The sequence below is a fragment of the Schistocerca nitens genome, chromosome 3 (genome assembly GCF_023898315.1).
Source record: "Schistocerca nitens isolate TAMUIC-IGC-003100 chromosome 3, iqSchNite1.1, whole genome shotgun sequence".
NCBI lineage: Eukaryota > Metazoa > Arthropoda > Insecta > Orthoptera > Acrididae > Schistocerca > Schistocerca nitens.
The window spans coordinates 457664235-457681255 of NC_064616.1; positions in this window are offsets into that span (position 1 = coordinate 457664235).

Here is a 17021-nt window from a genome sequence, read left to right on the forward strand (position 1 = left end):
GGATGAAAACTGTCAGTTAATTGAACATTATCGTTAAAATTTGCAGACATTCATCATCAGTTGCTAATTCAATTATGTTTATCATGTAGATAGGAATAAATGTTACCCGTCTTTTGCGAATGGATGTTTATTTTGTTTTCAGTGAGATACGTTTCACCGATTTGTGTTAGGGATCGTCAGTTGTATATAAAATAAATGGTAATTTTTTATGTATGTATATTTTGGTATGAGCCTAGTAGCGTTTCCTTGCAGCACATTTAGGTTATCTTACTAAGTACCACTATAGGATTGCGATTCGTTACCTAATTTTACAAGTTTAACGCTGCATAAGGTCAAATTCAGTGTACAGCAAGAAAGTTTATGTGGAGGGAAATATAAATGTGTGACGTAAGATTACTTGGAAACTTATACTATATTCATCTAGTTCCTACACAATAGTCAATTGTCATCTGAAAAGAATACGAAGCATAAAGTATAATCGCCCCCTCCTATTTGAGGCAAGAAAAAATACGGTCGTTTATATCCAGCCTATTGATGTCGACATTTGCCACATCTGTGGCCAGGTCGTCGGCTGTACATGGCGTAATTACTCCCTCGACGTTGACTTCCAGTAAACGCGCAAACTAACTTAACCATGGAGGCGATAGGCCGTCCTCTATCGTGGTTCCTGGTGCACCATCTTTGTGCACCTGCCGGAAAAGCAGCATTGTACTACAGAGTCTACTGCTACAGGGCTCCCTTTTGGGAATTCTCTCAAAGCAAATCTAGAGATCAGTAATCTGACAACAGTCAGTGGCTGAAGGAGCGATAGACTGTGGGTCCCAAGGCTGCCTGCTCTTATTCCGTTCCTACACCCACAGCGGATAATCCCTCGCAGGAAACTTGGCAACCAGATCGTCAATGAACATTGGTTCGCAGTCCGACGATATGGAGAGATCTGGCGTCTCTGGGGTCACATGAGTAGCCTTCTCCCGAGATTTGTACTTCGCCTCTTTCCAGCATTTGAAGTAGTCTGTACACTGGTTGATTCCCTCCATACCATGTTGAAAGCAACAACAGTGCAGCCAGTTGTAACTTTTATTTACCTCCATGAAGTTACTTACCTGTAGATGATCACCTTATTCCAACAGCTCTCCCCTCTTTCTTCCTAATTAGGAATTCAACGCAACCTCCCCCCCCCACCCCCCCTCCTTTCTCTGTGGGGAAATACCCCTTCATCTGGTAGGGACCCTCCGATTGACCAGATACTTCAAGATCTATCAATTTCATGTTCTCTTTCCCTAGTCCCGTGGCTCTGCTCACTGCACGGCCATTTTTTTGACAGTGACCACTCTCCATTGATCCTCTCACTTCCATGACAATATCCCATGGATCACTTATAACACTGGGCTCTGAAAACTCAACTGTCAGCAGTATACATCTGCTGTCACCTTCGTCCCCTCCATCAGATTACATAATGAGGTTTTGGGAAACGTCATAGACACAAACTTCAGCTCCACTCGAACTGCTGTCTCGCAGTTCTAGAGGCCTACTCCGCCGCTGGCCGGTGTTATGTGGGACCAAAGACATTTCAAGCTCTATTGAGGATTGTTGAAGGGTCCAGCAAGGTGTGAAGAGGCATCTTTCACTTTTAAGCAGTTCTTTGAGAACACTTGCTAATTAAATGTAGTTAGACAGAGTGCAGGTATCACTACGTATCCTCTTTGGGGACGTATGCTGCCTTATCCGAGGTGTTGTCCTAGATCTGTAGACTACTGGGCCGAGGAAGATCATCAACTGTCACAGATATCTGCCTATCTAAATCCATCAATGCGTCGACTCTTGCTGAACAAATTGTGATTCACTTTGCGACTTCTTCACGTCCTCCTCTTACCTCGTTACCTCTCGACTACGTAAAAGACAAAGTGAGGCCATCTCCCTATCCTATACACTGCCACACACCTCACGACAAATTATACAACGAACCTTCCACTGGCTGGGATCTGATCCTGGTACATGACTCGTTTCGCAGTAGAGCAGCGCCAGACGCTGATTAGATTCTTAAGCAAATGAGCGAACATCTGATCCTTACTCAAAGACTGTCCACTCAGTCTTAGTCTTCAACCGTATTTGGCTAGGTGTTTTTCCGTCGAAACGGCAGGATAGTATGATTATCCGCAAAGGCAGATTCAGGGGGAGGGAAGGGGGCACGGGGATGTAGAGAGAGAGGGGGGGGGGAGGAGAGGAGATTGAATCTCGGTATAATCACAAATTTTATTTACGGGCAGCGTAAAAAAATGTAGAAAGCACAAATTAACGGAACGTGTCACTTCTTGTGTTATGCCTTCTTGTTTCTTTTTCTGTCAGAATTTATGATAAAAGTGCAATGAAACATGTCGTCGTTTAGCGTTTCGTGACACTGTAGCAGTCAATGAGCTATGGTGTAGGCTTTAATCGCTGTGCAAGTAAAGTCAAGTCTATTACTTTGTGAAACATTTGTAAATTTCTAGGGCTGCGTTCAGGTTCACACATTCATTTATTTTTGGTAAATATTTGAGCATTCCGGATTCTTTACCTAGTTCGTAAGAAACAGTACTTTAATGAGTTATTATAAACAGTTTTATTTGAAGATACACGTCTAGATTTCAATCATTGTCAGGCTTCTTATAGTCGGTACATCAATTGTTCTGTGCGCCTTGACATTTCACCGAAGTCTTCCCGTTGGAAAATTGTACCTTGTGTCCTGTTTGGCGTTTTCACCGGGAACCAGAGTATTTCTCATCATAGAGCACTTCATTTCTTGTTGAAGGGCACAGTGAGTAATATGTAATCAGTATTATAAACGTGAAGCTAACTCGGTCTGTCTGTCACCTTTTCACGGCAGAACCACTGAATGAAATTTGTTGAAGATTGGTATGGAGGTAGCTTGAACACTGAAAAAAACTTCAGCTGCTTCAAAAAATTAAATCAGTAGGTAGAGGCGATAATAGTGAATCAAGGCGGCAAAATCTTTGTTGGAAGTGCACCCTTGTGCCCCCCTCCACAGAAAAAAATTCTATATCCACCCTACATTATCCCAGTACTTGCGAAATTAGCCCCACCAATATGCATTGCAAACTGGTTGATGGTTTGGTTGGTTGTTTAGTGGAGTAAAGCGACCAAAGGTAGTGTCATCAGTCCCTGCTTAAGGGTTTCTTTGCCTGACGAGTCTCCTGCATTCTCCACTGACGAGGCCTTTCGTGCTCTTGTCGAAATCACATTTTACTTACGCTCCATGACTGGTGGTTTCGAGTTACCTTGCCGATTTTTATTAGTTAGTTTCTATCCCACTTGTAGTATGGAGCTTACAGTTAGTATATGACTCTCATCCCCACGGGTTCATGAGAACGGCATCCTGTGGGGCTCCGTGCAGAGTGTTACATTCTTCCTCATTGCTGTCAATAGCCTAGTGACCTCCGTCAGACCACTGATTCCCACTCTGCTTCACGACGACTGTTTCTTTTGATATAGCTGCCAGTTTTTAATCCTGACTGAACTCCAGTTTCAAGACGTCATCTGATAGGCTTCTACTTCTATCGTTTCCCACGACGTCCAGTTCTCCTTCGCGAAAACGCGAGTCATGTATCTCTCAGCTCATACCAACGTCCATCTTCACCCAGACCTCTAAGTGGGTTCCCAGTGCTTGGACATCGTTGTGAAGTCCCGATTGTTGGGACTCCTCTTGAATTAAAAGCTAATATGGCTGCCCACTAATCGTCATCTAAAGACTAGCTGCATGCAAAAGCTACTCCCCTACATATTTACCAGGCCCTGGTTTCGCGCCAAATTTATAATGGAGGCCAGGTTTACGGCTGAGCAATATTTTCATCTTTGAAATAGCTGGACGCCGCCTGCCATTGTGGAGCGAGAAAGGCCACTGGTGCCTACTACTGAATTAATCACATATCCTTGCTGAAGTAAGGATCTTCCCTCTTCAGTTCAGCTGGTACCAACCCTTGCTGCTTTATGTTGCCGGCCGGGGTGGCCGAGCGGTTCTAGGCGCTACAGTCTGGAACCGCGCGACAACTACGGTCGCAGGTTCGAATCCTGCCTCGGGCATGATGTGTGTGATGTCCTTAGGTTAGTTAGGTTTAAGTAGTTCTCAGTTCTAGGGGACTGATGACCTGAGAAGTTTAGTGCCATAGTTCTCAGAGCCATTTTTTTTGCTTTAAATTATCACCATCTGACGATTTCCTAATATCAAGTTAACAGCTCTTTCGTATGCAGTGTGCATCGACACCTTGACAACTGCCCTCGTAAGGGATTACCACTGGAATGCACATAAAGGGCGCCGGGAACTACGCCTAACCTAGAATGTACTGCTTGTGATTTCCTGTACATTTCACTGCCCCCCCCCCTTCCACCCACTAATTACTTGTTTGGTACATAGACCATAATTTACGAACACTCTACTTCAAAGACCTACAGTCTGTAGCCTCAAAGACTTTTCCACGTCCATTGCTCTAAGTTTTTTCAGGAGTAACGCGATGCTGCCATCATTTACATAGATGACTTTATAACTACGGATTGGATTTGATATGCTTTTGCATCTCTTGACGGTCAAGACTAACGTTTGTTGTCAGCAACGTATAGTGTTTTATAATGGAGATGATAGCCATTAACAGAGCCCTACGTTTTATAAACAGACATCCTTCGAGAGTATTCTCATTTCTAGTAACTCAGTATTCTCCGCGCTATTTATCGATGTCAGTCTTGGCACCATGTGATATCAGATATTCGTGATCTGACCTTAGCCATACCGCCTGATCAGTTTTCTTAATCTGGGTCCCAAGTCATGTGGGTATCCTTGTGAAGTCGACTCAGTGGTGACGAGCCACTTCCGTGCTAGATTGGTTTGTAGCAGTTGGTTGTGGCGGGGATGGAGGCTGGTGGTAACTTTGTAAAGCGGTATTAAAAAGTCAATTACTTTACTACAGCCCATGTGACTACACTGAAGGTGCGGTGTGGCAGCCACCCCTTATCAGCAGACTAGGGCGATAGTCACACGATGTTTGCTAGCGTGCAACAGGGAGGCCTTGACGTACGTGTCAGGGAATACTGACGCCTACTAGACGGCTAGCAGCATGTGAATTAGTTAGGTGTGCTACGGCTGCTTGTGGCTGGTGTCACCAGCACAAAAATCGACCGGAACAGTTGCAGAAGATGCCAGCCTCCTGGAGGTGAATCCCGCCTCTGCAAGTGGCGGCGTATGGTGTCGCTGTGCCCGCACCCGTATACAACGGTGTCCAGCTGAACCATACCGGTCACGGTCCACTGTCTTCTGGGCAGGAATCTAACTGCTGCTGGACTAAGCCCGAAGTGTCCAACCAGTGGACAGACACCAACCCCCATAGTAATGGTTTGTTGTTAGAAGACGATGCAGCGGTAGTGTCTGACCAGGCTCGTGGTGGCTGCTAGCTGACCTATAATGGGGCGGCATCCTGCGTAGCTCCGTCACCATGTGTGTGCCAGGATGTGAATATCTGTTGTAAATGACCGTTACTAGTGTGAGAGGATAGCAGCTCATTTCTTGTCACTTTACTGCTTCTAGTCGCGTTTCTGACATAATTTCTGCGACATGCCTGTGGAGAAACTTCTTGGCCCATCCCTTAAGAACCCTGTCTTACCACTGCACAGTCTGTTTTCGACGGCGGGTCTGGTCTGTCCTGCAATACACGAACAGCTCTGGTGTAGTAGCTGACATGCTGATATCCTCCGTTCGGCGGGTATCTATGGCTTCTAACAATGCTACACTACTATGCTGCCACAATTACGCCCAAAAAATAGTGGTTTTGCTACACTAGGGAATGAACTGCCCATCCGTTTGCCAACAGAAGCGATTACTCGCCCAACATTCGCCTTGACGATCCCACGTACAGATTTGCGGGTCCAAGATATCCTCTCCTCAGTAGGAGACAGAACGACATGTGGTGGTCCACTGCGCATCCAGTAAACTCTGCACTATGAAGCAGACCGCTATTGCATGCCACGACTCTTCTGTTCCTCCAGGAAAGAATTCACCACCCTATGCTATCTCCGCAACAGTCATACTAGAGTAAACCACACTTTTATTTTATGTAATGAGCTATCGCTACAATGTGGTTTCGGAGGCTTACAGACAGGACCTCCATTTTACCACACATATACAGAGTGTTACAAAAAGGTACGGCCAAACTTTCAGGAAACATTCCTCACACAAATAAAGAAAAGATGTTATGTGTACATGTGTCCGGAAACGCTTAGTTTCCATGTTAGAGCTCATTTTAGTTTCGTCAGTATGTACTGTACTTCCTCGATTCACCGCCAGTTGGCCCAATTGAAGGAAGGTAATGTTGACTTCGGTGCTTGTGTTGACATGAGACTCATTGATCTATAGTACTAGCATCAAGCACATCAGTACGTAGCATTGTTGGTGATGTCTTGATTGGGCCCCATGTTCTTCCACCTACGCTCAATGGAGCACTTTATCATGATTACATACGGGATACTCTACCTGTGCTGCTAGAACATGTGCCTTTACAAGTACGACACAACATGTGGTTCATGCACGATGGAGCTCCTGCACATTTCAGTCGAAGTGTTCGTACGCTTCTCAACAACAGATTCGGTGACCGATGGATTGGTAGAGGCGGACCAATTCCATGGCCTCCACGCTCTCCTGACCTCAACCCTCTTGACTTTCATTTATGGGGACATTTGAAAGCTCTTGTCTACGCAACCACGGTACCAAATGTAGAGACTCTTCGTGCTCGTTTTGTGGACGGCTGTGATACAATATGCCATTCTCCAGGGCTGCATCAGCGCATCAGGGATCAGGGATTCCATGCGACGGAGGGTGGATGCATGTATCCTCGCTAACGGAGGACATTTTGAACATTTCCTGTAACAAAGTGTTTGAAGTCAAACCGGTACGTTCTGCTGCTGTGTGTTTCCATTCCATGATTAATGTGATTTGAAGAGAAGTAATAAAATGAGCTCTAACATGAAAAGTAAGCGTTTCCGGACACATGTCCACATAACATATTTTCTTTCTTTGTGTGTGAGGAATGTTTCCAGAAAGTTTGGCCGTACCTTTTTGTAACACCCTGTATATTTTCACAATCCGATCAAATTTCTGGTTGATGTCACTAACTCCAGATGAACTAATCTCTCTGGTTAGTCCCTTAACCTTCAACAAACCATATTTAACAATTCGGCTCTAAGTTACACTCCCATACACTAACTGGCAGGAAGTGTATGACAAACCGAAATCAAGTGGTGGCACACCATAGCTGTGAGTAGGTTTTTGGGAAGTAGGAGACAGGTAGTTGCATACTAGAGCTGTGTAGATGCGAATCGGAAAGTAAGACGCGCGTACGGGCATAATGAAGATGCTTGACTTCTTGAACTCTTTTTAAACCAGAGTTTTCCAGATTGTGTTCCGCAGAACTCTACTATTTCGTGGGAAGTGAACAAGTGCTGTGCGATTAGCTACCGATAACATGGGGTGTTTTCCGACGTTATATTTGTATTTAAATAATTTATTATGATTTCTATCTTACTGGTTATGATTTAAAATTTAAGTGATCACCGAATAAACAAGGTTTTGATTATTTAAAATTTTTGTAATATTATTAACCTTCGAAATATACAAGGTGTTCTTTAGCAGCCCAGTTTCGACACACAGTTTGTAAGAACTTAAGTCTCTGCCTACTAGGGAAAGTAGAAAAATCAGCTGTCGCAGACAGGACATCATGAAGTGACATTTTGTGAAATCAAAATTTTCTCTACAATGGCGAATTGTTGTCCAGATCTGTATAGAGGAGCCATCGGAACACATAAGACGGAAATAATTTTAACAGAAAAGAAGTCATATTTAATGATACATGAAAAGCTGCTACACAGAATCAATAGATAAGTTTTATTATTCACAGTCGACAATTAGGTAGTCAAGAGTCATATCCGACAAGAATTATCTCCGTCAATCAATTGCAAGCGTCTACGACGCCCCCTTTGGCACCTTATTTACGTAGTCCTCAGACGTCCCGATCTGTCAGTCAGCAAGTCTCAACGGAACCACAAGCATCTCTCAACGTGTCCACTGCAGACCTGGACGCCACGTTAGGAATGGAAACGTTTCATGGAGCACAACCACACAAACCGGATGATTTACCAGCAGCATGCGACTGGAGTCACGGTGTACACTGAATGGTGGTCGATAATACACCTAATTTTATTCGTATCACATTCCTCCAGCTACACATTATTTCAGATATGATAGTTCCGATTAAATTGTTTTTGGTGGGAGGGGACGGTAGTGTTATCAGTCTTCTCACTGTTTCGACGTGGCCCACTACGATTTTTTCTACTGCGTTACTTTCTTAAGCCTATAGTAGCACTTACCCCAAATGTATTAATTAATTTGAACTATGTATCCGCAATCTCGGTGTTCCCCTACAACGTTTGGGCTCTTCGGTTCTTTCTGATACTGAATATATGGTGATGTTCGGAATTTTTTATCAGACTGGGAGACAAACCCGAATTTTCAGCTTATCGTGAACAGTCGCTTTAATCCAGAAAGAATCTTTCACTCTAAAGAGAAGTGTACAGTTTGGAAACTTTCTACCAGAATAAAACTGTGTGAAACTGGGAATCGACCCTGGAAACTTCCACATGTCAATTTTGCTTCTGAATGTACCGCTGTCTGGTGTGTTGTTAATTTCTGATTTTGTGAACTTCTTCAGTTACTACGGATACTGATGCTGTAAGTGATGTCACATAGTCCCATAGACGTTTAGGTAATCTGTCTAGGTGTCCATAAAATTTCATTCGTCTCTTTCTGATATCAGTTTGGAAGTTGATACCTTTTCTGTTGTTCCTGTGGTTTACAGTCTGTCTGAATCTTTTGCGTATAGTGGTCCCAGAATTTTTCTAATAATCTTACTTCCTTAATTTCTTGTAAACCTAGGGTTCGATTCAATGAGTGTGTTTCACTTGCATATGTGCAAATTATACAAATTTTTAACAAGTCCGGATACTTTCTTGATTTTTTTGCAATTTTTCTTTTTGCTCTATTATTTTGATGTCCTGTTGGTGCAATAATTTCACTGAGATACTTAAAGTGTTTGACGTTGTTGAGTTCACCATAATTTGTTTCAAGTTTCGGAATATCTATCTTGGAACAGATGGATTCAGTCTCCTCAAAGCACATTTGCAGGTCAATCTTCTCTGCACATTCTTTGAGTGTCTCGATTTGTTTTACTACTGTTTCTTCACTGTCGGTTCGAATTGCTAAGTCATACGCGAAATGTGGAATGCTCAATATTTCTTGGACTCTTCCTAGGTCGATTGTCTTCCAAAAGTTTTGTTTCCTTAGTTCCATTTCCCATTCTTTCATTACTTTGTCTAAAATTATGTTGAATAATAGTGGCGCGATCCCATCTCCTTGTCATACTCCTGTTTAAAAAAAAAATGGTTCCGAAATTTCATGTATGAATTTAATTTTTGATTAGGTTTCGGTCAGTGTTTTTTCGATCAGTTTTCGGGTTTTGGAGTATAGTTCGCGTTCTTCTAGAATACTGCACAGAGATTGTCAGCCTATAGAATCGTATGCTTTTTAAAATCAACAAATTTGCAGACTGTTGGTTTTGACCCGACTGCTTTAACTTTAAAATAGTTTTAGGATTAAAGATCTCTTCTGGGTACAATCTATTAGGTCGAAACGCTGCTGTTGTGTGGCTTCTGTTTTGTCACAATTGTAGCTTAAGAAGGCTTAATGCCCCTCATCTATTGCGTTATCACAATGTTATTTCGACCATGGGTGTCTGGATTTTCTCGTTAATGGGATCAGTTCTCTTGCTTTCTGTGTAATTTTAGATTGTTCCAGTTGTTTATAGGTTGTTTTTCCCATACTTCTGTAATCTTTCATTCTTGGGTTTTTCAAATCAAATTTGAGAAATAGTGGTGTTTTATTTCTGCATTTCCAGTGTGAATTTAATTTTAACTCTGATAAGATAGTGGTCAAAAAAATTGGTTCAAATGGCTCTGAGCACTATGGGACTCAACTGCTGTGGTCATAAGTCCCCTAGAACGTAGAACTACTTAAACCTAACTAACCTAAGGACAGCACACAACACCCAGCTATCACGAGGCAGAGAAAATCCCTGACCCCGCCGGGAATCGAACCCGGGAACCCGGGCGTGGGAAGCGAGAACGCTACCGCACGACCACGAGATGCGGGCGATAGTGGTCAGAATCTATATTTGCCCCTCTGCGGACTTGACAGACGTGTATTTCTTTTTAGATATCATAAGAGATAGCAACATTGTCTATTTGGAATTAACACAGCTGAAGCATTGGGGGTCACAAGGTCTTTAGAAGTGAGATTGACATGATTTTTAGATTGTTTTGTTGGTATAACTCTGAGCCTGACGCCATTCTTCTTCGCGAACGTGTGTGCGAGGAAATTACCAACTGGATTTTTTTTCCTTATGTTTCCGTTCGTTGGAAATTTGTGCGTTGAAATCACAGAAAAGAATTTTTACGTCCTCCTTCGGAATTTTGGACATTTCAATTTCAAGTTTTTCTGAAAATTTTTCTGTCTTCTCAGGTGCTTTTTTGCTGTCAATGTTAGATGCTTGAACATTGATAATTGTGAATATTTTGTTGGTGTACTTAACTTGCACCGTCATTAGTCTCCTGCTGATTTGATTTATATCTATAACAGAGTCACGGATGTCCTTATTCACAATAAAGGCCATGCAAAATAATGCTGCTCTTTTACATATTATCGTGTTTGTTTTGCTTTTAAAGATACGGTAGTGGTTGTAGTCTGTATCCGAATCGGTGAATGTAGTCTCTTGAAGTGCAAGGATTTGAATTTTCTGTCTGTTGAGTTCAGCAGTAAGGTTCTGTAATTTGCCAATTTGAATAAGTGTTTGGATGTTAAAAGTACCAATATATGAGTGAGATTTTCATGGACGTTGATATTTACCACAGAACTCCGACTTTCTGTGTCGTACGAGCCCAAGCTCCCCAGACTCTGATAGCTTGGTTGTCGTCACAGGGCCAGTGGATTGACCACTTGGGGTAATTTTAATATTTATTGTACTAATCATTCTGCTTGTAATTAGGTTCCAGCTAATGCTCGTTGGGCAGAAGCAGGGATTGCTAATTCCTGGAACCTAGTGTTCAGTCGCACCACGCATGGTGAACAGCCGCTAGCCAGAGACCGGTGGTTACCATGTATGCACTGTTAAATATGCTTTATCTTCTTACTCTGGTTCCACTGTTCCGATGAGATGAATCTCCGCTTTCTGTGCCGTTGAGGTCTTTGCCGTTATCCTGGCGAGGAACGCTTTCGAGGTATTCTCATCCGAAGCAGGTTATTTAGTTATTATTATTATTACCATAATTATTTGTGTGTTTTCCCACAATAGCGGGGTCTTTAGCCCCCGTACCAAAATCTTATTCGGGGTAATTTCGTTTGAAAGAACTAGAAAAGTAAAATTTCAACAAGAATTAAGATAGTATAAACGCGCTGGTGCAACCGTGCGCGAAAGCATTTAAGTCATATTTATAGTCACATTTTAAACGTGGAATACGAAAAGGGAAATGAAAAGATCTAAAATGCTGTAGTACATCAGAAAAATGCGGCAGGCTCATCACTGGAATAAAAGGACGAGGCAGCCACTCTGCGACCTTAAGAGCTTAGGCTGAAGCCCCGATAATACACACAATTTTAAAAGCTCTTTCGCACTCGTCTCGTAATTCGCAATAATAGAGGGCAAATCCCTACTTGAATTTGCTTCAGCGCTCTCGTTACAACATAAAATTCACTCAGTTGCACGCAGGCCACAGCCCTGAAGTACATTGCAGTTTCACCAACTACAGTTTCTCTCTCACTGCTGCCCACCCTTTCTCCCTCAGTTGCAGCGATCAACAACGAAATGGCTGCCTGCAAGGAATGGTACCTTGTATCGCGTTGTCTTCTCTGCTGATCATCTCGACGGATTGGTCTACTTGCACGTTTCCCAAATAGCCACTTGCCCTAAAACCCAGCACAATACATGTTGCTCCTTCTACCGAAGAAAGAGTACGGTAACAAATATATTTTGTCATTGTCTGAGATAGGCACTTTCCAGTAGGACAATAAGGGAATCGCCACGGAGTTTATACACTGTTGTATAAGACGTAAGGAGGTAAGCAACTTTTGCGTGATAAGTCATTTCCAAGTAACACGATTCAAGGCAACTTAGACCATACATATAAAGTACTGCTACAGTATAGCGTAGGGGGTAACTGGAATATATACACAGACAAACAGAAATGACACTTCTGTTCAAAGACAGTAATTACGCTCAGGTCACCGCGATTTATGATGGTCACCTGGACATTAAAAAAGGCGTGACATGGCTCTTAACAGAGGGTATGAACACTACCGACGTAAACGCATGGTGGCCGCAAAGTTAGTAAGAAGTTCACATGATAGGGCGTCCCATTCCTCCACCAGTGCGGTTGACTTCTGCTGGATGCTCGATGGTGCATGTCAACATTCTGCAGTACATCTCCCCGACGCATACCACACGTAGTCGATGGGATGTAAGTCGGTGGAATGAGCAGCCCACACCATTTACTGATTATCGTCTGATTCCATCTGCTCGTCCACCTGCGCTGTTTGATGTGGTCGCGCATTGTCATCCATAAAAATGATGTCAGGACCTAATCCTAAAAAAAGGCACATTGAGAAGGAGAACGGTGTTACAACAACGCTGATCGCTATGTGTACCGTGTTAAAACTTCTGGAGGTCAGTATGCCCATGCAACACTGTTCCTCCCCACATTATTAACACCTGGACCACCAAAACGATCACGTTCAATAACACCGAATGCTCCCTCATCTGACGAGAGGTCGAAACAAGTAATGCAGCCGGGTACACTGTCGAAGCTTTGCTTATCAGTGTAATTTTGGCATTGTAGCCGCCACATCTGCTCTGTTGCCATCAGGATTGTGTGCAATTATGCAGTAAGTACAGGCGAATGACGAAGACATGGTCGGGGAATACGACTGAACCGCCCTGCTGTTGTAAAACCATGATGATAATGTTGCATTGTAGATATATATAATACAGTCTGTGAAACTAATCTGTACAACACTTGCGTGGCGAATAAAATAAAGTCACATCTTCTTTTAAAAATTATTTTTCTGTGATAGCCTCTTTCGTGTTCCATGGAAACTTACGGCGATCTTGACCCATTTCTACCGGCAGGTTTGCATTTTCCGTTTTACTGGCTAGGTGTTGAGCGTTGACGAGACATTAATTTTCACGTCACTCCGAAGGGACTGTCTTAAAGAACCTGGTACTCAAGTCAGACCGGACAAAAAATGTTGAGTTTACCAGCATATCTGACGAGACTAGAAATCAGAGAAAAACTTACCCAAGAAAGCAACCAGGAGGTACAATATTCAGATTTCACTGTTTCCACAATGATAATGCTAAGACGATTGAGGTATTGCAGGAGTATTGTCCTGATTTGCGTTACCGTGAAATTACGTGAATATTTGAAGAAGGGGTACTTATTTCCTGCAAGTTGAACAGTTCCTTGTTTAGCGGTATTTTATAGCGATTGCTCTCTTTCTCTCTCCCTACGGAGCTTATGTTTAGCTGTAGGACATCAGTGTAGTTGTTTGCTGCTCACTGCTTAGCAAATCGTTATTCCTATTCCTATTTCACTTTCGGCGCGCTACGGGTCTTGTTCGATTTGGAAGCCGTTTATCTTTTAAAGCACCCTCCAGTGAAGAAGAAGCTCGTTCGGCACTGGGGGAGACTACATACGCATCGCTCAGCCGTGGACCTTTGTCGATGGTAAATACGCTCGATATCTCACAGCGTTGCTGAAATTCAGGCTGCTATTAGTAGGTTTGAGAGGGAGAAAGCGATCAGTAATTAGTGACCTGGATGAAACGTGACTGAAATACAGACTGAAAAATCTTGTTACTCTGTCGTGCACCTTGGCAAACCCTCCCGGTAAAAAATCTAAAATAGGCAAAACTATATGGTTTTCCATAACATGAATAATACTAGAGAAAACGGATAGTTCATGTAGTCCCAGTGAACGATGCGTACGACCATTCTGTAACGCAGATAGACACATATGGAAAACGGTTGAAAGCATAGAGCGAAGGTACAAAATTCATGAACACAGGTATTTGGTCAGCGACAGATACTTTAATAATACAGTGTCTTTCAAACAGGTTCATTTACCATCACAATGATTCCTCAACATGAATGAAAATAGACAAGCCAGCATTTCGTGGTCGTGCGGTAGCGTTCTTGCTTCCCACGCCCGGGTTCCCGGGTTCGATTCCCGGCGGGGTCGGGGATTTTCTCTGCCTCGTGATGGCTGGGTGTTGTGTGATGTCCTTAGGTTAGTTAGGTTTAAGTAGTTCTAAGTTCTAGGGGACTGATGACCATAGATGTTAAGTCCCATAGTGCTCCGAGCCATTTGAGCCATTTTTTAGAAAATAGACACTTAGTGAATTTCCACTTGCGCATAAATACTAAAAGTTTACATGATAACATTTGTACGTCAGCGATGAGGGTATCCATGATTAAGCTAGCTCGCTCGATCGTTCATTACCCAATGTGTGTAGATTGGAGATGGCGATAACGCAGCAACAAAGGTCGTTTTTCGTTCTCCGTTTCCACAGGTGCAGATCAGTTACGAGGGCTGAACATTAAAGACACACTGATTTTTTCCTGCAGCTTCCGTGACAGCTCCCTGTCTGTACCATGAATATCGGTAGTTTGATAATAATGCTCTATTTTGTTGACACTCTTTGTATTTCGCATACCAGACGGTAGAGGTGACGCGAGAGGATCAGTAAGGCGCAATAAAATTCTGTGTTCATTTAAACCATACAGCCAATGAGACTTCAGAAAAGCCGCATAAAGCGAACTGTGAAGATGCACTACGTCGTGCAAGAGTGTTTAGGTGGTTAAAGGACTCCAAAGAAGGCCTATTGGTCTGTGTTAAGCAAGGTGGACCTGGTGTGTCTGCTTCTACAGTGACTGAATTCAACATCAAAACAACTGCTGTGATTCTCCGTGAGGATAGGCGGATAACATTACGTAACCTCACTGAAGTGTTAAGAATTTTATGTGTCAGTGTCTTTATGATTATGCTTGATCATCTCGATATGACCCGTGTTTGTGGCCATTGGGTGCCACATGTGTTGACTCATGAACAAAAGGCTATGCGAATGGAGACAAGCCGTGACGTGCTGTCTCTCTGCTGATGGAGGTTACGAGTTTCTGGAGTCGATTATCACCGGCGATGAGGCATGGCTGCAGCATTATGATTCCGAAGGGAAACGAGCCAGCACAGTAAGTAAATAACCAGGTTCCACAACGCCTAGAAAGGCGAAAGTTGTTCCATCTGAGGGAAAGTCGTGGTGACCACATCTTTTGATTGACACAGAATGATTTACTAACGTGCAGTTTCCCCTCACATTACTGCTACAGCAGCATACTACACCTCAGTAGGGGTTAAACTGAGGAAGCACATTGCAAAGAAACACTCAAAACTTTCTCGGACTTGGTGGCGACTTCATCATGACAATGCGCAGCTTCACGTCGCAAATAAAGTCATGTAGTTTCTCGCTCAATTCAACATTACCAGCGTACCGCATCCGCCTCATAGCCCTGGTATTGGAGCCTGAGATTTTTTTTAAATCCCATCACTAAAGGCAAAGCTTCGGTGCATTCGATTTGAGAACTCTGAAGCAGTGCTCAAGAAAAATGAGGCGATTCTCAAGGACCAGACAAAGAACGGCCTGCACCATGTTTTCGAGGCCGAGAAGAGACGCTGTAAAAAGTGCATTCGATTAGGAGGAGAATACTTTGAAGAAGATCATGTAAACACTGCATTGGGGTGGTAAACATCTGTGGGAAAAATTAGTTTCAGTCTTTGTTCATCAGCCCGTGTACAACTGATAGGGGTTATTCGGTCAAGAGTACTGCACTGCACCTCAGTCATACGCAAAGGAGGTGCTGATCACAAACTGCATCGTTGGTCTGAAAAGTCATCTGATCTCACGCTGAGTGTTCTGTTTGTTGAGGTGCTTTCCGACAGTTGGCTTCTAAACGCCTCCTCTTACTAACAACTTAGGGTGAACGGCGACAATGCATACCAACTGCACTGGAGGCAGTAGTTACAGACATGCTTGCAGAACTATGAGACGAGTTTGTCTATCGTCTGCGTGTTTGTCGTATGTCCCGTGGCGCTTACTTTGAACATACATAAATTATAAATGAGAATTCTGATTCTAAACGTACTTACAAAAGAGCTCACCAAGTTAATATTTGCCTGCACGAAAAAGATATATCCTTGTATAATATAATGTTTCTTCTAGAAATAAAAACAATTCAATGTTACAAATAAGTTAAAGCCTTTCGTATTTACCACATATATTTTACATTTTACGATTACTGGTTTCGGTCTTGCCATCTTCAGTTTATAAAAATATTCTGATGTAGCTATCGACATCAAAATCTACATTGATATAAAGGTTGAACTGACATCAAAATATTTTCGTAATATGAAGATGGCAGTTGTCAAAACATGTAATAGTGAAACGTAAAATTTATGTGATCAAAACGGACCCTTAAAAATATAGTGCCGTAAAATGATTTCGGACTCGTTTACAGACTTTGTCTTAAACTGATAGAATTAAAATCTATCCCAAAAGTATACATTCGCGTAGCAGATTAAGTATTGTGAAATCAGAAGAATCTTTTAAACTCTTTGTAAAACGTGGGTATTTTTTCCTTTCTGTATCGTATACTTAACCTAGGCAAGTTACCAAATGTGTTATTAGAATTCTTCGGAAAAAAATACAATACTAGAAATGTAAGTTACCAACCATACGTACATCACTCCATAAAATAACGGTTACGACATTGTACACAATCAACGCAATTTTTTCTCTCTTTCTGGTTGGTTTAAATAATATTTGCGTATGA